Raw genomic sequence first — 20,378 nt, 5'->3', positions numbered from 1 at the left:
CTCCCCACTCCTGCACCTTAACTACTATACCTTAACCATTATACCACACTGGCTCCTTTACTATGAAACAATTCTTTTAAATGTAGCGAATTGTAATTTTTTCACAATGTTAAGGACAATATAAGAACTATTTATTGAACACTTTTTCTAATTTCAGAGTAAGATGAAGTAACCTGAACTTAGTGAATGGAACAAAATAATAACATAACGTATGCAACAAACCAATTGTTCAACTGAGAACACCAGAATGAAACAGTAATCAGGAAGGAAATGGAGAAAGACCTATTTATTATTTGTTGCATGCATATTTCACATTTCTTCTGGGAGCTGAAGGTGGTCTGCATTATGCTGGCAACCTGTGAAGCAGGTTGGCCTTAGAGATGAAACTGGCCTTCCATAGCTGGAAGTGGATTTGAATGTGAGATTCCCCATCCTTCCCAAGATTTTAACTATTAAGGCTGTGCATACTTCAATTTTTTGTAAGATGCATGTCAAAACATGCAGGAGCACAACTATAACACCTCTTTAAAGGCTTTCATGTGAGCCTGAAAAGATGAAGCTATTTTAAAGAGATGTTGCACCTCTCCATTCCATAGCATTTCTTCTGAATTACTTCTGAAGCAGGAATAGTCTTGCAACCTATATTTCATATCATGAAAAATGCAGAAACAGGAGGTTCATGATCCAAAAAACAATGTCAGTACATGCAGAGGATTTTGACGTGCCAGTAGTATGTAGTTAAACAGCAAATTTCACCAACTCCCATTTCTCATGTCAGTTCACAAGGTGGTTTGGGCATTTGCTGTACTTCAAAACAGCTTTGTCATGTGACACAGAGATTTCACAGAACCATGACAATTCAGATGTGGCAATCCAGATTTTCTGAACCACAATTTGCAGCATCTTTCACCATTGAACATGCTGGCTGAGGCTGACAGTATCCGGAGAGCCCCAAATCCTTCAACCAAAATTTAAACCAATGATGACTCTATCTGGAGAAGACCATAGCTATAATATGTAGATAGTAGGAGACTATCATTAAGAGTGAATCTGATGTGGGACTAAATAAAAACCAACTCTTATCCTTGTTAACAAATTATAATAAGACAAAAATATATAGTAATACCTCATCTGCACTGTAGCATTTTGTTTATGTAATATTTAACAATATTTGATTAATCAACTGAGGACTTTACTAAAGAGAAACTAATATTGTAAAAAACAACTGAAAAGAGGAAACCTAGTTTGAAATATATAGCACTGGCTTCAGCAGACCAGTTCTGCTTTTGAACCAGCTGTTTGTGCATTAGATTGTCTTTGATCCTTCTCAGGCTCTGTTCCACAAAAGGTGGGCTAAGAAGAGCAAAAGACTCTGAGAAGAAGTCAGGAGGATGGTGAAGAGCATTACTACCATTTGGACCAAAGATGCATTTTATAGTTCCAGTGAGTTACTGTGAACAAGAGAAATTTTATTCAGGTTTTCTTAGGAGTATCTGAGGGTACATCCAGACTGCACTCTTAAGCTGCTCCTGTCCTGTTCTTATGCTGGCTTGACTATGACAGCAAAATAAAATCCTGTCCAGGCTGAGGTATCTTGGCAACAACTTGCAAGGTATTCAGTCCAGACAGCAGGCTACCATGTCTTCCCCCTGGACCATTCCCCCGCTATAGGGCCCTCCCACCTTTTTGTTCCAGGGAAGCAATTGCCAGTCACCATCTTTCCCATGGGTGGGTCTTACTGGACATACATACATTCATAGTATGCATGCTTTATACACCCACACACAAACACACACACACAGTTAAATTATATATACAGGCATACCTCATTTTATTGCACTTTATTGCGCTTCACAGATATTGCTTTTTTTTTTTTTATGGCAACCCTGCATCGAGCAAGTCTGTCAGATATTGATTAGCATGTTTTAGCAATAAAGTATTTTTAGTTAAGGTATGTACATTGTTTTTTTTTTTTTTTGACATAATGCTATTGCACACTTAATAGAGTACAGTATAGTGTAAACATAACTTTTATATGCACTGGGAAACCAAAAAAATTGTGTGACTTGCTATATTGCAATATTCGTTTTATTGCGATGGTCTGGATCCGAACCCGCAATATCTCTGGGGTATGTCTGTACAGATTTAGAGGATTAAAATGCACATACATGCAGACATAACAGCCAATTTTAAAATACAATTTTCTTTCTTATTGCCCTATTGGTCTATAATGTCTTCTAGAGCTACCTTTATCAGTACAGTAATGCTATCACAGCCTTCAAACATAAGGTTGCTGGTTCAAACCCTACCATAAACTTTTTTTAAATTACACTTTTCTTTCCCTGAGCTACCTTCTTTTTCATGGGATGAAAAATGTCCAGTGGTATACCATTTCATTATTTTTTCACCTTCTTGAGGTAGAAGAGACCTTCCACCTGAAGCGACTAAAAAAGTGATGAAATGGTGCACCACTGGACTTAGTAAAGATGGGGAAAAGTGAGTAGCTCATGCAGATAATTTTTTTAAAAAAATTCTGCCAGATTTCAAATCAGCAATTTTCCACCTTCAAGGCAAGTGTTAGAAACATTATACAATTACCAGCAGTTCTGGTAAAGGTAGCTCTAGAAGACATTAGAGACCATGGTAACCATTGACTCAGTTAAGGAGGCATCCCTGCTTCTGTGAAGTAACCAATGAACTGTTGGGCTTAACTCTAATGAAATGAAACACAGCAGCCAAAAGAGACAGGAGCATTCAAAAGAACAGAAGGGGAATGAAGTGCTTTAAAACTGCAGCAGGAAAATGAGACCAGAGGTTGTGTTTGTGATAGTAGGGGGCTGAAAACAGAGTGACATCGTCCATTCCTGCCCTCCAAAAATGGTTGCTGTCTAATTCTGGAAACAGGGCAATTGGCAGTGAGTGAAAGCTCTGAGACTAGGCTTCTATGTGCACCATAATTAAGCAATTAAATTTTAAGGTCATCAAATAGACTGCATCAACTTGGAGGCAAGTGAGATGTCTTTTTTTTTTTTAATGCTGCATATATGTGTAGTGTGCTTAATCTCAGGCACAGATTGATAGCACTTCATTAATAAACTCTTGGCAGTGTTACAAGAAATGCAAATACTGCACAGTCAATTTGTCATTCCGTGCTGCAGAAATAGCTTGCTAGCTATTAATAGTGCAGAATCAAGGGTAGTACTTTTTCAGAGAAGGTCAGCTGATCATAGTTTCAGGTATAGTCTTGGTTTAGGTCAGCAATGAGCCTGATCCAGTGCAACAATTCTTGTATCTACATGTTCTGTGAAATCAATCTATGCAGCATCTCCAGACAATCAAACTAAAAAATTTTTATTAAAAAGGGTTTAATAGAGCTGCTTGGAGGAAGCCAAGAATCTGTAAGTTGGACCTATTCTTTCCATATTGAAAATAAAGAATCAAAGAGCAATCTTCTCCACACCAGAACCTGAAAAGAAATATCTACTATTTTCATAACTTTTATGATAATTGCATATGTTTCAAATACTGAAAATCTACCTGGCAAACATATCTGACATTTTTTTAAAGGTCACCAGAGTCATTAGAGTCATAAGCCTGAGTAAGTCTGATTAAAGTAATAATGAATTTTGAAATGTAGATTTACACATCATGGTAATATTATTCCTCTGTTAACAGGCTGCTGGTGTTTTTCAGTAGAATAATTGACTTTATTTCTAATTTTCTCTGGAAGGCTGAGTCAGGGGACACCTCCTATGAGGTTGTGCGGAGGAGGAGGAGGAAAGCATGATCATGATCCAGTACAGTAGCCTTTCCCAATGGGACACTCTCCAGGGGTATTGAACTGCGGTTGCCAGGGAATTCTGAGTCTTGCAGTTACAACACACCTGGAGGAAGGCAGACTGAGTTAGCTGCAGTATGCTGTGCTGCTGGATAGCCTGCTTCAGTTCATGTCCATAGACAACTGGATGGGTTGTGTGACAGTACTGCTTAAAAAATCAGTCCTGGATCTCCAAGTGACTACAAGAAGGACTTCAAACCCACACAGATTTTTTTTTTCCTAATGGAAGCCACTCCTGCCCATAATTTCCAGAAGTCTTTCATCATAAACCTGGATTATTATAACTATTTTCTATGCTTTTCAGGGTCAAGCATTTGAAACTGATCTGGACAACTTCCCCAAATCCCAGTAATCTTATAGGAAAAGGCTATCCATACAAAGGTGGTCAAAACTACTAGATATGCCTGACCTGGCCATCTCTACAGTTAAGTTGATTTTTTAATGGAAGGTCTCCCATCTCTTCTAGACTAAATTTTGGGCCAGATGTAGCTTCGATATGCCTCTGAATGTTAATGGATTAGAATGTGATTTTTCATACTAACTGTTGGGGTCAAGTCAGGGCAGCTAAGTCTAGTTTTGGAAATTTTCAGTCTAGGTCATTTGCCAAGTCAACCAATATTGTTTCCATCCCAAGCAAACTGTAAAGTCAGATTAAAAAGACAGGATCTAGATAATTCAAATAACCCAGAAAAATCTGAGATCCTGACATCACCCTCCCCCAATGTTCTTGGAATATGACCAGGAATTCTCTAGCACAGTGAGAATAAAACAGGTATTTTTCACTCTCAAATTGAGTTTAACTGCTTATATTTCTTTGGTAAAGTTCAAATACACTAATGATTGAACAAACTGAAATATATCTAAAAAAATCACACAAGAAGATGCCTCATTTAAGAGGAATAATGGAAGATCTATTCTTTCTAAGTTTTGCTTCAGATGAGAGTAAGTCTCATAACTGATGCTGAAAGGAAGATGATAAAGTGTCAAGTGTGTTCAAATAAGCTTTATTTCTAAGACTGGTATATGGCAGTTACTATTTTAGTTTTAGCAATCTTTTTTCATTGTTTATTTGCAACACATGCATGCCATATTTGAAATTTTGTTCACTTTAATTATATCTGTTTGTAATAGTCGAATATTTTCTATATCTGGAACTGATTTATTAATATATTTGTAATATCATGGTACTTCAAAACTGATTAGGTTGCTAAGTATACTCAATCAGAGATGAATACTTTTTGCTAATCCAAATGCTTTTCTGTAGCAGCACTGGTATTTTGGAATAGCCTCTTGACAGAGATCAGGCTGTCCTCTTCCTTGCTGTTTTTCCAGAAACTTTTAAAAACTGTGTTGTTTTCTAGAGCCTTGACTTGAATGCATACCTGATGCCATCTGGCTTTCTGTTTTTTGTATTATTCTTTGCTCCTTGTGTAGTTTTTGTGTCCTTGTTTTTATCTGGGAGTTGATGTGGTTATCATGATCATTGTTATGATTGCAATGATTGGTTTTAAGCTCAACATGGATGTTTTAATTTTGGTTTATGTAGTCTGTAAGCCACTGACAGTCATTCAATTTGCTGCAGAGTAGAAGTATTATATATAATATCTAGAATAAAGTTTAAAAGTTCAAATTGTGCTTCATTGAAATCTAAATTGCTATTTTATCATTGAAGCTATATCTCTATTTTCTCTGCTAAGACTTTCTGATATTTCTCACGCACAGCTTTGGATTTCCATGTTCACATTTTTCCTTGTAGAGGCAGACCAGAATGAAATATCAGTAAACGAAACAAATTGTTTCATTCTGGAAGAACCTTACTTGAAAAATTAGGTGACTAGGGGCCAATCTAACTAGCATTTTATCCAAGTACTGTGACATCTGGCTTATTCATGCAACATATGATATACTCCCCAACCCTCTACACAACTCTGTTCTGGATTTTCCTAAAGTATTTTTATAGAGATTCTGCTCATGACCAAAGTTGCCATGCATTTTTCAATTCTGTCTATTTCTGTCAAGTAATATTACAACACTTACCACTGATTTTAAAGCTAGAGAATCCGTTTTCCAAGGTTTACTCCTATGTTTGCATTTTATTTCCAGGTGGAAATTGCTCTGGAGTTTTCTTCCATCCCCAAGATTGTTTTATCATTGTGCAACTGTATAATAGTGTGGATGTGAGTAACCACCCATTACCTATATTTTATTTTTAAACCTGCATTCTTGCATAGCTGTGGAAATGTATATGCAGTTACCACATTTTAAAAATATCCTGAAATGATAGAGCAAATGAAGAGGAAACAAAACTATTTGGAATCTGCTGTAAATTAATTAAGTAATTAAAAACTCAGCTTGGAAGTTGAGCAGCTTGTGCAAATCTTCCTGGATAACTCCAGAGAAGCTAATTTTTTTTCTCTCCAAAGAAACTAACCTCAAATTGCAGTTTATTATCCTGATATTCTACAGTTGCAGTGGTACTATTTCTGGTTTATGACAGTGCTTGTGCTGGTTCTGTTGCCTATTTTTCCTATTCGAACACTATGCATTTACATATGAAATTGAATTGCATTAAAATATACATGGACTACATTCATTAATGTGTCCACCTAGGAGCAAGGCCAGGTGAACAAAAGAAATGTGAACTAGTGTCTCAGAAACTAAAGGACCCCCATAGGTGATCTTCCTCAGATTCCTAAAATAATTTCCCACTTTTGAAATCTGATATTTGCAGGGTTCAGGTAGCATTCATCCATTATTCCTTTAGTTCTTGGGATATATAAGATTGCCACTGAATCATTTGGGTGATGTGTTCTGAACTGCATTGCCAAGCATGTTCATTTCAGCACCAGACCTGTAATTATCCTCACAGAATAGCTTAAAAACTTGCTTTCCTAGGTGTTAATTGCACTGACTTTGTCTTAGACATAAGTTCAGTCATCAGTATTTTGATACAATTCTGTCTATGGCAAAAAGATGTTCAGTCTGAGTGGGCCTTCAAATTGTCCTAACTAATCCTCCAGATATTTGTAGGTAGCCTTGCTATGAAATACAGGTAACATACCCAGTTTACCCAGTCCTCATATTTTGAAGGATCTTTGCTCAGTCTTTTATTTTGAGGAAGGTTGTCTATTTTTCAAGATCAAATCTATGTCTGTGCTGAATTGTGCAGTCTTTCTCAACTTAGGCTATCCATGTTATTGTATTCCAGTTCCCCTAACATCCAGTCAGAATGGTTAGTGATCTCAATGACAAATGGTAGGCAAACAGCCTCTGGGACTTATTACTGGGAAATATGACATAGTCATCTGTTGGTTTGATTCCACTTCATTTATGGCACAATGATGCTATAATGCATTTCAGGGGTGTCTGCAAGGCGTGGTAAAAAGTCAAGATGGTGCCTGTGACCATGTGATCAAAGCCCCACCCCTTTTTATGTCTGTTGCAACATGTTAAAAAGGGGTGGACCTTGATTGCATGGCCATGGATACCATCTTGACTTTTTTTTTACTTTCTCTGGTGGACAGTCCTGGTGCATTTGTTGACTTTTAAAATGTCACAAGACTCAGTTCTGCTTATTTCAACAACTGAGCTTGCTGTCTGTCTGGACTGGACTGCTGTGAGGGTTTCAAGTCCATGTGGAGGTCCAATTCATGCTTTTCTGTAATCTAAATTTTGAAAATGCATAATTCTAATTCATAGTTCTTTCACTTTGCTTTTTAAACTTAGAGTGTTCCCTTTTAACAAAGCTAAAAAGTAGCACAAAAACTAAATAAAACCATACTAAGATCACTGCTCTCACTAATGTGTGTTTTTCTTTATCTGAATATAATTTATATTTGTGTTATGACTGAGATTCTCCTAATTGCTCACACACACTTACACTCCTATGCACTGCTCACAAACCTGCCATGAGAAACTTGCCTGCCACCAAGACTGTGGTATGGCAAGAAGATGAAATAGCACATCCCTGGTTGCCCAGGCAACCATGTCACAAACAGCAAATTTCCATCTCCAAATTAAAAGAACACGGTGGCCCAGGTGACAGCACTGAGAACATTGGCTCTCTACGAAGCAATAGATGCCCTTTGCAAAGAAATATTTCTCTATGATTTCTATATTTTACAGGAAAAAATTATGGCCAAGGGAGATGTATCCCACAATTCAGTCAAATATTCAGGAGACATAGATTGGATGAGAAAGACATGTGTGTATGCCAAACATACTCTTGCTCACATTTGAGATTATGGGAGGAACAGGATGGAAAGTAGAGCTACTACATCTGAGATGAAAAAAATCCAGATAACTGTTAGATAGATGCAAAGAGAATTTCTGATTCTGTCTCCTGCCATGTAGGAGTTGTCTGGATTTTTGCAGTCCAGATATAGTAGCCCTAACTGAAGGGAACTTACCCACATCTATGTTGGCTGTGCAGTAACCCGGGTCTGGCACCTACTGCTTAATTTTATATTATTATTGTATCCTTGTTCTTTCTAGCAATGCTATAATAATAGAATTCACTTTGTACTCTTGCAGCAGAACAGAGAATTGCAATCTTTCCCCTAATCAGTCTGTGCTATTGACAAACGGTAATTTCTTCAGTTGTGTGTACCTCAAGATAATCTTCCATCTGGAGCCCTTTAATATTTATTCAAATTTGGATTGGAATGGCAACAAGGATAAGAATTAACCCTTTCCACTCCCCTACACCATGCTTCTCATTCAGTTTGCTACCTCTACTGCTATTGATTTGAAAAGTCAGAGTACAAAGCATTTGAAAAAATCAGTAGACTGAAGGGCTAAACTAATGAATAAGCTCCAAGTACCTAGTTGGGCACTTGGAGCTGTATCTCCAAGACCAATTTACCAGGGCAGGTTCCCTTTTGGCTGGTGCAGCAGATTCGTGATTTGTTCATTATAACTACTGCATAGGTGGAAGGAAGTGGCTAGCCAGTGTGCCAAAAAGAGCCACTTGAGGAACTGAGTGGCTCCCCATGGGGAAAAGACTGGGTGGGCAAACCTGAAGCCAGAGGATTTAGCTTGGATCCACTTCCAGTCTACTTAAATAGGGCCTTCACACAGTCCCTCCTTGTGAAGCATGTAACTTCTTGTCCACCCATCCATTATGGAGCTTAGGTTAATGTGTGTGTCTTCCTACAGATCTTTTCTGTTGCAACTTGAAGGGTCAATATTTGCATTTGAGTCTTAGGGCCCATATGGTTGTGAGAGATAGGTGGAGAATGGCCTGTATCCATGAAAGATGGACGTCTATGAAGGGGCAGAAGCCAGGAGAGGCTTTAGGATCCACAGCTGCCCAGAGGCTCAAGGGTTGGGCTCCCCACTCCTATTCCATGGATATTCCCCATCTGACTAAAGATTAGGAGTTCTGTGTCATGCCCAGAATTTGAATGAAGATCCTATGCTGCACTCAACTTCATATCAGCTATTGCCAGTAAAGTTGTAATCAGTATTTTCCCACTTAGGATAGATAAGAAAAGCTTCTTATCTATCTTTAACAGTTCAGATCTCCATCCTGATAGCACCACCAGAGATTTATTTTTAAATAGCTGTATTTTTTTTAATGTTTCTATTTGTATTATTTTGATTTACACAATGGCTTTTGCCCATAACACACTTGAGATAGTTAACAATTCAAAAGAAAATATGAATAATTAGAATCAAATCAAATAAGCAAAATTTATCATCCATCAATTTAAAAAGCTGAAGAGGAATTAGAAATTAGAGATATTAATTTTCTAAAATGCTATAGTTCCTATTTTTAGGAAGTAAGAACTTGTATACTTTAATTTGTTTTCCCAACAACATAGGTTGCTGCTTTGTGAATTATTGCAACAAGTTTTCTGTATGAAGCTATTCTTAGCTGCCTTGCAAAGAACTTATAACTTGTTGCCAGATTTCACCTTAGGATTCACAAATCTGACTTTTACACTCTCAAAGAACACATGAAACTTCCTTCTATTGAGTCAGAACATCTTCTAGTAAATCTCCAAAAACGTTGTGACTAGAAAGTCTTCGGGAAACCATTGCTTGTGAATAGAAGGTAGTCCTGTCAGTCATTCAAATCCTCTCATTCCTACCATCCCCTAAATCTAATGAAAGAAAATAGCAGATTTTTTTCTAAAAAGAATTATCTACTTTCCTACAGCTTTTCAATGTACCAAATACTCAAAAGCTTCAAGAAAATCCAAATTCAGTTATAGTTACTATGGAGGAATTGCTGCTTCATCTCAGAAGGCCACAGGATCTCTTCAAAGCAGCCCAGTGGGACCACAGATTTAACCATCCAATGTATATTCCCTGTTACTTTCTTTGCTAAATTAGGACTGCTTTCACAGGAAGCTCCCATTATCTAGACTGGTGTAGGAAAACAGTGTGAATACATGTGTCCACAATCATGTATGAAGTTTATAGAACCTCATTGGAATGAATTCATCATTAGTATTATTTATTATTATGGTATTACTTTTGTTAATCCGAGTTCACCATGCAGATTACAAAGTTGTTGAAGGCATTACATAAAAATAATAAAATATTAATACGTAGGACAGAAAATATATAAGAATGAAAACATATAAAAGTTAACATCCTAGTAAAATTTTATTTAAACCAAAACTAAGAAAATGCTTATGAGAAGAGGAATGTCTTACCTTCATAACAAAAAGACTTTAAAGTGAGTGTCAGGCATCTATGTTTGCACAGAGGCTAGCACAATGGGGGTGCTGGAAGTCCATTGTTGTAGTAACTGGGGTGTTATTCTGTGACACTGCTTGTGGTTTTCTATTAGTTTTTAGCTTTCTCTTTAATCTTCACAACCTGAACACATGGACAAAGTGCCTTCATACAGTCATCTAAGAAACCCTCTTTGCTGATGACTGTGCGCTCCTGGCACACAAAGACAGTGATCTACAGTTGATACAGAATAAATTCTCAGATGCTGCTATGCTCTTTGGCCTGACTATCAGCTGGAACAAGACTGAAGTATTTTACCAGCTTGTGCCAAATACCAACCCTGTAGAACCAAAAATCACTGTTGATGACACCCAGATGACAAATGTAAACAGCTTCAAATACTTGGGAGCCTCATCTCAAGCAATGGGTCTTTGGACAAAGAAATTGACTCCAGGATCAGCAAGGCCAGTCAGGCACTAGGGCAGCTGCATACTAGAGTGCTCAATTAACACATCTGTTTCTCCACAAAGATGAAAGTATACAGAGCTGTGGTTATCCCTTCTCTCCTATATGGATGTGAGTCCTGGACTCTGTACTGAAGGCACATCAAACAACTGAAGAAATTTCACATGCACGCTCTCCACTCCATCTTCTGTATTCATTGGCAAGACTGTGTCTCCAACCTGGAGGTCTTGAATTGCACGGAGTCCACCAGCATGGAGCCCCTGATTATCAGAATCCAGATATGGTGGATGGGACATGTCATCAGAATGGATGACCACCGTATGCCTCACCATTTGCTCTGTAGTGTACTGGAGTCTGGGAAGAGACCTTGAGGTCAACCATGCAAGCTCTATAAAGACGCTGTGTGAGAAACCCTGTGCCACTGTGACATCCAGCCAAGGGAATTAGAAGCTGAGGCTACTGACAGAAGTAACAGATTCATATGAGAAACAACATCCCAGCAGACACACCCACACCCACACACACACACACACACACAAATACTGTGTTCCTCTGGAATAGTGTCATACTAATCTGGAGCTATTTTTCCAATCAAGTTACTTATGTAGTAGACTCTCTGTCACTCTAACATCCTTCACCCTATTGTGCATGAGCAAACTTTGTTATTCACAGAATTGGGCAGGAATTGTATTTAATTTAACATATGAATGATCTTTAAGCTTTTTTCTGGGATGATGCTATTAAGGCTTTAATGATCAACATTTAACTTCTTCTTTTGTGAAGAAATAAACTCATCAGTTTTATTTTTTTAAAAAAAGAAATGAATGTGTCAAACGAATTAGTGATTCATTAACTAGGTGTTCCTGACATTTTCCAAGGCCTTGTTCAACATTACATTGTATTTCTGCTTGGAAGGAAAATTTCAGCCTTTTCTTCTCTCCTCCTGGATCAGAAGTAGTTTGTTTTCTGGCTGAAACGCTAGACTGGCCACAACCTGCAACATGACAATAGGAGACAAACTTCCTCACCTTTATCCCACTAGATGTTCCATGTTAAACTACTGTATATCAGGAGACTGCAGTTTTATCTGCTGAGATTTGCTGTGTGGCTCAGAGCAATATTAAATTTCTTTTTTAAAAAAGTGGGAAACTCACTTCCTGATTTTTCCCTTTTGTCACAGATCACTTGCTGTTTTTAAAATATGTAAAATCTCTACTCACTTCTTTATAACAAACCTTTTCTTACAGCACTGGCTGCATTCTGAAAAGGAGGAGGCTTGAGGGGGGCTCTAGCTCCGAGGGTTTTATCATATGCTTAGCTACTGCCTTAGTGACAGTAGGCGGGGTTTTCGAAGGAAGACAATAAGGCTCTAACTGCACAGATGAGCCTTGAGTTGCCATGCAAATGCTGCACAGGCATAGACTGGGACTAATTTCTCTCAAGCCCCATTGAAACAGATGCAAACACAGTAATATGATTAAACAAGAGTTTCCTGCCAACACTTCTAAGCCAGCACAAATATAAGGTCCTTAAAACATGCTAGTGTCTTTATGGAGCAGATCTCCTGATGAGCGTTTAGTACAAAGGTAACAGGTAAGAAAGCACAGTACCATTCTCAGTTCCCTCTTTCCTGCACACCGCTTAACTCCTACTCTCACCTGAAGGATGCCTGATTTTGTAAAGAGCTTTTAGCCCAGTATACACTGGAAACAGCATTTACTGAACAAGAGATTACACCCTGTGCATGGCTGAAGACTTAACTTTATGCTGCCATTTGGCCATGGAAGCACACTTCGCCAACAGTAATTGGCTCTACTCTGCCAGCAGGCACCACGTATAAAAATGTATGTCACACTGACCCAATGTCAACTTTCAAAAGAAAAACAGCTTTGTTGTGTGTGGGGCGGGAGGATGTCAAAATGAAAGGGATGGTTAACTCTTTCTCTGCTTACCACATTTCTATTCTAGTTCACCTTTTCACCATATTTCCAAATGATAGTTTGGCAGCCACAAATTCTCCTTTGCCTGGAGTTTTTTTGTTTTTTAGTTTTTAACTTAAGTGCCCGTAAGAAAAATACATGCATTTAATGTAGTTAGCTGCCAAGGAGGGGGGAGTTAAGAGGCACGGTATAAAGACACTTGCAGCAATGCCATAATTTAGCTGTAAATAGGGATAGCTGCCTTTATTAAACTAACATTTAAGCTACTAAAAGCAAGCCCACTTGGTTTTATCTCCCTCTCTTTCTTTCTTAGTCAGAACATAATTGGTAACAACATTCCTATTTATATTAATTTTGGTCCTATGTTGAAGCATCTTCATTTTACTTTTATCACCTATATAATATTTCAGAAGTGTTATAGTACACTTTTCACCTACTCATGTTTCCATTTATTTGATCTAATAAAGGTATCATTTGAGTGTTTGTGGACTATTAACTAGAAATAAGAACAGCATAATTACTTGGCTTTTACCATCCTTCCTTTAAAACACTCATCTTGACTCAGAAGAACAAAAAAGGCTATGTTATATTAAGTCAGGCCACTGGTCCATCTGCACCAATTCTCCAGGCTTCCATGTTGGAGTTTTTTTCAACCCTAGTTAGAAATTCCAAAGATTGAACCATGGATTTTCTTCAGACAATGCATGCTGCCACTAAGCTATAACTTATTTATTTATTTATTTATTTATTTATTTATTTATTTATTTATTTTCAAATTTGTATGCCACCCATCTCCCCCAATGGGTGACTCTGGGCAGCTCACAATAATAAAAAAGAAAAAACACAGGACTCTTCAGACATAAACATAATCTATAAATAGTTAAAAACATATATAAAAATGGCCTAAAGACCTCCTATAATTTGGCCCTAAAAAACCTGTAAGATGCTGGGGGGGGACAACCCCTCACCCCACCAGCCATCTCCATAGGTGCGGGCCCCCCTCTGGCCCCCAAGCCTTCTGGCAGAGCCAGGATTTGATCTCTTTCCTGAAGGCCATGAGGGAGGGGGCACACTGCACCTCAGGCGGCAAGATGTTCCATAGGGCGGGCGCTACACCAGAAAGGTTCTCTGCCTAGACTCCACCAATCGAAATTCCTTGACGGGTGGGGTCTGCAACCTGCCCCTTCTGCTGGACCGAGTGGGGCAGGCTGAGATGACCGGGGCGAGGTGGTTCCTCAGATAACCTGGTCCCATGCCATGAAGGGCTTTAAAGGTGATGACCAACACCTTGAATTGGACCCGGAAACAAACTGGCAGCCAATGCAGCTCACGCAACAGGGGCATTATACGTGCCCTCCTAGGGGCATTAAGAACTGTCCGCGCCGCTGCATTCTGTACCAGCTGTAGCTTCCGGATACTCTTCAAGGGTAGCCCCATGTAGAGCGCATTACAGTAGTCCAGCCCAGAGGTGACCAGGGCATGAGTGACCGTGCGGAGGCCCTCCTGATCCAGGAAGGGGCGTAACTGCCGCACAACATGAAGACGTGCAAAGGCCCTCTTAGCCACGACTGCCACCTGCTCTTCGAGCAGGAGTCGTGAGTCCAGGAGAACCCCCAGATTACGCACCGGGTCTGTCTGGGGTAGTGCAACCCCATCAAGAACCAAAGATGGCAAGCTCCTAGATCCTGAGGCTCCCCGTATCCACAGCCACTCCGTCTTACCAGGGTTCAGCTGAAGCCTGTTGTCCCCCATCCAGGCCCCCACAGCCTCCAGGCACCGCGAGAGGACAGTCACAGCGTCACTTAAGGCACCTGGGATGGAGATATATATTTGGGTATCATCCGCATACTGATGATACCTCACCCCATGGTGCCAGATGATCTCACCCAGCGGTTTCATGTAGATATTAAATAGGAGCGGTGAAAGTACTGACCCCTGTGGCACCCCACAAAGTAGGGGCCGGGGGCTAGACCTCTCGCTCCCTATCAACACCGATTGGGTTCCGCCTTGGAGAAAGGAGCTGAACCAGCGCAACTTTCTTTAAATGTCATTTGCATGGCTTTGTCTCAGAATGTTTCCTCAGATTATTCTCCATGGCCTATTTCTTCTTTGTGCCCTGCTTGATAGAAGTTGGTCTGTTCAAGAGTTAATCGACAGATTATAGATAGTACACCAAGCAAAGCAGTTTATTGATGAATTATCTACCTTTTTCATGGAGACTGAGAAGCAGTTACCAAATAAAAATCCTAAAGAATATAAAAACCTAACCTGATTTTCAAAGGATGATTTACATTATTTCACTGATCAGTCATGTACATCTTCATTCACTAAATGCTTGCCCAGCCAGATAACAAATACCCCATTCACTATACATCTGCCCACCCACCAATAATCTATATGGCCATCAATCCCTATAATATTCTTGGATTGCTTTTGAGAATTTATATCCTTTCCTTTAGCTTAGCACTATAGAAATTCACTACATAAGCAAAATTAGTTGGGAGACTATTTGCTCCAGCTTTATCAATGACACTCAGTCCATTGATAAAGTAAACAGTCCATCCTAAAGTAAATAGGGTCCAGAAACTACATAGCAACAAAAGCTATAAAATGTATTTGAAGAATAAATCCATTGGAGTATTAAAATTCAGTTCTTCCAGCTTCCAGACTTTGTGTGTAACTAACCCCCAATTTGACTATAATGTAACATAAGGTAAAACAAAATATTCAGATTGTGCTTAGATCCTTGTGTCAGCCCCCAAGTTAGGTATACTTAGAAAAACATAGACGTTCAGTCAGATAAAGAAAATATATCCCAGTTCCTATTTAGGAATATAGCTGATTTATAAGATAAGTATGTGGCCTGAAAACAATAAACCAAAATACTGGTTCAAACTTTTAAATTTTCTCAGCCAGCATTATCATGATCGGCGGTGTCTGAGTCAAAATCAAAAGTTGTTTTTGGTTCATTTAGCTGTCTTCAGCTAAAGTCTAGAGATCTTTTACAAAAAATGTTGGGTTGCACATTTATGATATTTTGCCATGAGGTTTATGAGGTTTTTTTCTGTCATGCTATGTACATACATACCCATCACAGTTCTTTTCGGGATAAGTAGAGTTATGAAAAATGCAGAAAAAATAAGTAGTAGTAAGCAAAATAAGTTAAAGACAGGAAGTAAGAAGAAAGAGGAGGAAAACTAACTTAATCTAGTTTAACCAATTTTATTCACTGTACTTCTCTATACCTTTCTATCCTTCTAGAACATTCTAACTTCTACCAAACCTATTCACCAATTCATACATTACTTTTGTTCTTTAAATTTGTTATTTCCTTTTTCTGAAGATCTAATAACTGAACCCTGATGTAACTTTGTGATCTTTCCATTCCTCTTAACTAAAGAAGCGGAATCTTGTGATTTTATTGAGCTTTTTTTATTGTTGAGCTTTAAGAATTTAGTTAAAACATTTACATTTTTTTTTATTAGCCATGAATTTGGTGCAAAAGTGAGATAAGTATAAGCAAACAAAACAGCAAAATAAGGCAGCATAGAACAAACCCACAATACCTAAAGCATCTAATAACAATATTATTTATTGATCAAATAGATGCTGTATGGTCTTTCTTCCAGAATTTGAAGATTCTGCCTTCAAAACCTTCATCGTAGCTTATCAAGAAAAGTAAACAGCAATAAAAAGCAATGACACAAACAGGGGTTAAACAAACTAAGTCATTATTTATTTATTTATGTGCTTCTTTGCCTTTCACTACACCCCAAGTGGTACAATAAAATAATGAAGACGACAAGATATATGTATATAATTTTTTCAGAAGGTTCCCTCTGGCTATGCTTGGCAAATGAAACTTAGGAAAGTGGAAAACTGTTCAGGATCCCACAAAAAGGTGAAGCTACTTTAAGGTGTTGTAGACAGATGCTACATTGTAGCTCCGAAGGACCTTTTGAAGATCAAATCCAAAGTGCTGCAGAGCCCCACTAGTTACAACGGGGTGATCACCCTAAGTCATGGGACTTTGCTTCTTAGGCAAACATGCCTGGAACCCGTCTTGTCCTTTGGGTATGAGATTTATCTTCTCCCAGGTATTTGAGATTCAGGTAATTTAGTTTGGCTTCTAAATGATCCACATGATACCTTAGGTTATTGGCTTCTATGTTTTAATTGAATTTACCTTTTCTGATCATTAATAAAATATAATTAATAAATACACATATAATAATTAAGACATAAAAATATAATTCTTAATAAATAGCTAGTAATAACGTACTCCATAGAATGCCCAAGGAAACAGCTAAGTAATTACTAGCAGGAAAACTCCATACTGGAGGCTTATCTTATCACATTGGGGTGATAGCCTGTAAATATCCATAGTTCCTTTTCGGCAGCTAACTTGTCTTTATACTACACACCATAGCTCCCTCTACCTGTAATCAGAGCAATAGTGGCATCACCGCCAGGCTCCCTATCATGCTCTGAATTTAGCTATATTCTGCCTAAGCTTTCCATCCATATCAGATGCTCATAGCCCCTGTCAGGTTCGGTCAGCACGAGGTTTCAGGGAAGCACGGGGCTGCAGGGAAGCTCGCAACCAGACCACGCGGAATCCACCGGCGGTAGCTAGCGGGGAAAAGAGGAACCGAAAGCGCCGCTAATTAACGAGCCACCTGCGGCCAGCTAAACAGGAAAACCGCAGCGGAAGCTTTTAATTACGAACTGATAACGGCGCGAGCAAGCAAGGAACGGGGCCGCAGGGCAGCGAAACAAGATCGCAACGCAGCACAGAACCCGCGGGTCTGCACGTAGCAGGGAGGGGCCAACCCAGCCGGAGGGGGACTGGCAATCAAGGACAATGGACTCTGACCGACCCTGCCATCATGAACGATCAGGGGGGACATTGGGGGGCCTAATTGCCCACAGCCGCAACGCGATCACGAGGCGGGAAAAAGCGCGGGAAGGGGGGAATATAACAAGTGATGCAATTGTACCAAGCCAGTCCTGGCTTTGCTTGTGACTACTACGTTACGCATGAGTAAACCTTCTTTGTGAACCACACGTGTCACGAGAGTTTCTCTGTCGAACGGGGCAAATCTCACATAAAGCCAGGACTCACCGTCAGCGCTACCCGGTACCACCGAGGAGCGTTTTCTTTCTCAATACAGGCATGACCAGCGACGAGGAATCCGTGGGTCAGCTGGAGCGCGAGGGATCCAGGCTCGCGGAAGGGCGGTCGGAGCCGCCCGGGAGCGACGGGGCAGCGGCCAGGGCCGGGCGCACTCCATCCGAGCGGTGGTCGATGGGCGTGAATCAAGGACCAGACGATTCGGGCGTTACGATGACCCGGGGTTCGGGGTTCCGGGACCGTGAGTGGAGCGAGAAATTCGCCCGACTAGAGGAGAGAGTCGAGCGACGCCTAGACGCCGTGGAGGCGATGCTCCAGACCCTACTGCAGAGAGTGGGGCCACCGGCGGTAAACGAGGAGGCGAGCGACAGGGGGCGGTCCGACACCCCCGCCGGCACCACCCACGGCGCCCCGGTCGGAGGACCAACGGGCGGCAGACGCCCTGAGACTTCGAGGTATCACTGGGAAGTTCTCAGGGGACCCCGAACAGCTGCCGCACTTTCTGACGCACGTCAGGGGGTTCATGCAGAGGGGTGGTCACCTATTCGCTAGAGACGAGGACAGGGTATCCTACGTGGCCGAGCTGCTAGATGGCCAAGCCGCCAGCTGGGTGATCGGGCTGTACGATGCCAACGCGGCGGAACTACGGAGTTTCCCGGACTTCATGCAGGCGCTCCGGGACAGATTCGAGGACACATTGAGCGCCAAGCGGGCGGAGGACTACATCCTACAATTCAGGCAGCGGGGCAAATCGGTATCGGAATATGCCCTGGAGTTCCGGAGGTTGGCCGAGAAGCTCGCGGACTGGCCGGAGTCCCTGAAGGTGAAGTATTTTAAGAGGGGACTCAACCCAGAGATCCTGGAACGGGCACTGGGGCGGGACGACCCGGCCACAGTGAAGGATTGGATCTGGCTGGCCGGAACGGCGGAATCGGCGTGGCGGCAGATCCAACAGAGCACAAGACGACGGGACCAGACGAGGGACCGGCCGAGGGAGAGGACCCCCGAGGAGAGACGGAGCGGTCGACGGCAGTCCACCGGGAGGCGAGAGGCGACCAGAGCCCCGAATCTGTGTTTCCGATGCGGAGGCAGAGGCCACCGAGCGGCGCAGTGCCCGACGGAGCGGGAAGGCGCCCCACCACGGCCCGAAGTCAAAACCCCGCGTGCGAACGGGAAAAGGACCGGTGACCGACCGCGGAAGGGGGCAGTGGCGGCGGTGACCGAGAAAGGACGCGGGGGGTGGTCGACCCCGGAGACAGCATCCTCCGGAGAGGACTCGGAGCCGGCGGGAAACGAGGCGCGCTCGCACTGAACGGCGTCCCAGTGCGAGCAGGGGAGTCGAGGCGCGCGGACCCAATAGGAGACGAGGACTGCCCACCGTTCCGGGTGAGGATACACGTCCGGGGGTGAGATCCGGAGGGAGGCGCAGCTACGGGCGCTACTGGACTCGGGCTGCACCCACTGCTTGATGCACCCAGCGGTGGTCTCGGGGCTCGGGCTACAGCTGAGGCGCCTCCGGGAGCCCATTTCATTCAGCCAGTTAGATGGCACGCTGGCAGGGGGGGGACCAGCTCAGTATTACACCGAGCCAGTCCAGATGACGATCGGGAGTCACCGGGAAGAACTGAGGTTCGTGGTGGTCCCGGTGGCCGACTACGCGGTGGTACTCGGCTTGGCGTGGCTGCGGCGGCGGAACCCACGAGTCGACTGGACAGCGGAGGCAGTGCGGTTCGGGGTCGACAGACCGGCGAGGGGCGAGAGCAGAGGGGACCGAGCCGTGGAGACGGAGGCAGCCGCAACCACCGGCGGACAAGCGGAGGGTCCGGGACACCGGGAGACGGGGCGAGAGCAGATGGGGCCCGAGACCCGGGCGGCGACAGCAACAGCAGCAGCAGCAGCAGCAGCGCCGGGACCCCGGAGACCCGCCACGATCCCGAGGCGAGGGAGGCAGCGGCGACTGGCGAGGCAACCGCAAAGCGAGGGGCCGGACCCGGGGAACCCCCGACGGGCGGCGGAATCCCGAGGCAGTATCGAGACCTGGCGGCAGCGTTCGGGGAGAAGGAGTCTGACCAGCTCCCACCACACCGGCCCAGTGATTGCGCCATCGAGCTAGAGCCAGGAGCGACCCTGCCTAAGCCAAAAATGTACTCCCTGTCGAGGAGGGAGATGGGAGCCCTGCGCGAGTTCATAGACAAGAACCTAGCACGGGGATTCATCCAACCCGCGAAGTCACCATTAGCGGCCCCGGTGTTATTCCGGGAGAAGAAGGACGGCTCGCTCCGTATGTGCGTAGACTACCGGGGGCTGAACGCAA

At 42.2% G+C, this 20,378-nt stretch overlaps 2 long non-coding RNA genes across 2 annotated transcripts in view; one reads left to right on the top strand and one right to left on the bottom strand.

Moving 5' to 3' along the window:
• Nucleotides 1-18,433, bottom strand: part of LOC148213764 (uncharacterized) — a 36,822-nt gene extending 18,389 nt beyond the window's left edge. Inside the window, exon 1 of the long non-coding RNA XR_015793739.1 lies at nucleotides 10,504-18,433. This is a non-coding gene — a long non-coding RNA (uncharacterized LOC148213764). The remainder of the gene's footprint in view (nucleotides 1-10,503) is intronic.
• The window catches only part of LOC148213763 (uncharacterized), a 35,873-nt gene that overhangs the window by 5,931 nt on the left and 9,564 nt on the right, over nucleotides 1-20,378 (top strand). The window contains exon 2 of the long non-coding RNA XR_015793737.1: nucleotides 5,942-6,015. This is a non-coding gene — a long non-coding RNA (uncharacterized LOC148213763). The remainder of the gene's footprint in view (nucleotides 1-5,941; nucleotides 6,016-20,378) is intronic.

Source organism: Python bivittatus, unplaced genomic scaffold, assembly GCF_059951505.1.
Source record: "Python bivittatus isolate LINGU-HERP-01145 unplaced genomic scaffold, Pbiv_v1 ctg000850_np1212, whole genome shotgun sequence".
Taxonomy (NCBI): domain Eukaryota; kingdom Metazoa; phylum Chordata; class Lepidosauria; order Squamata; family Pythonidae; genus Python; species Python bivittatus.
This window is presented reverse-complemented; position numbering and strand designations above follow the sequence as displayed.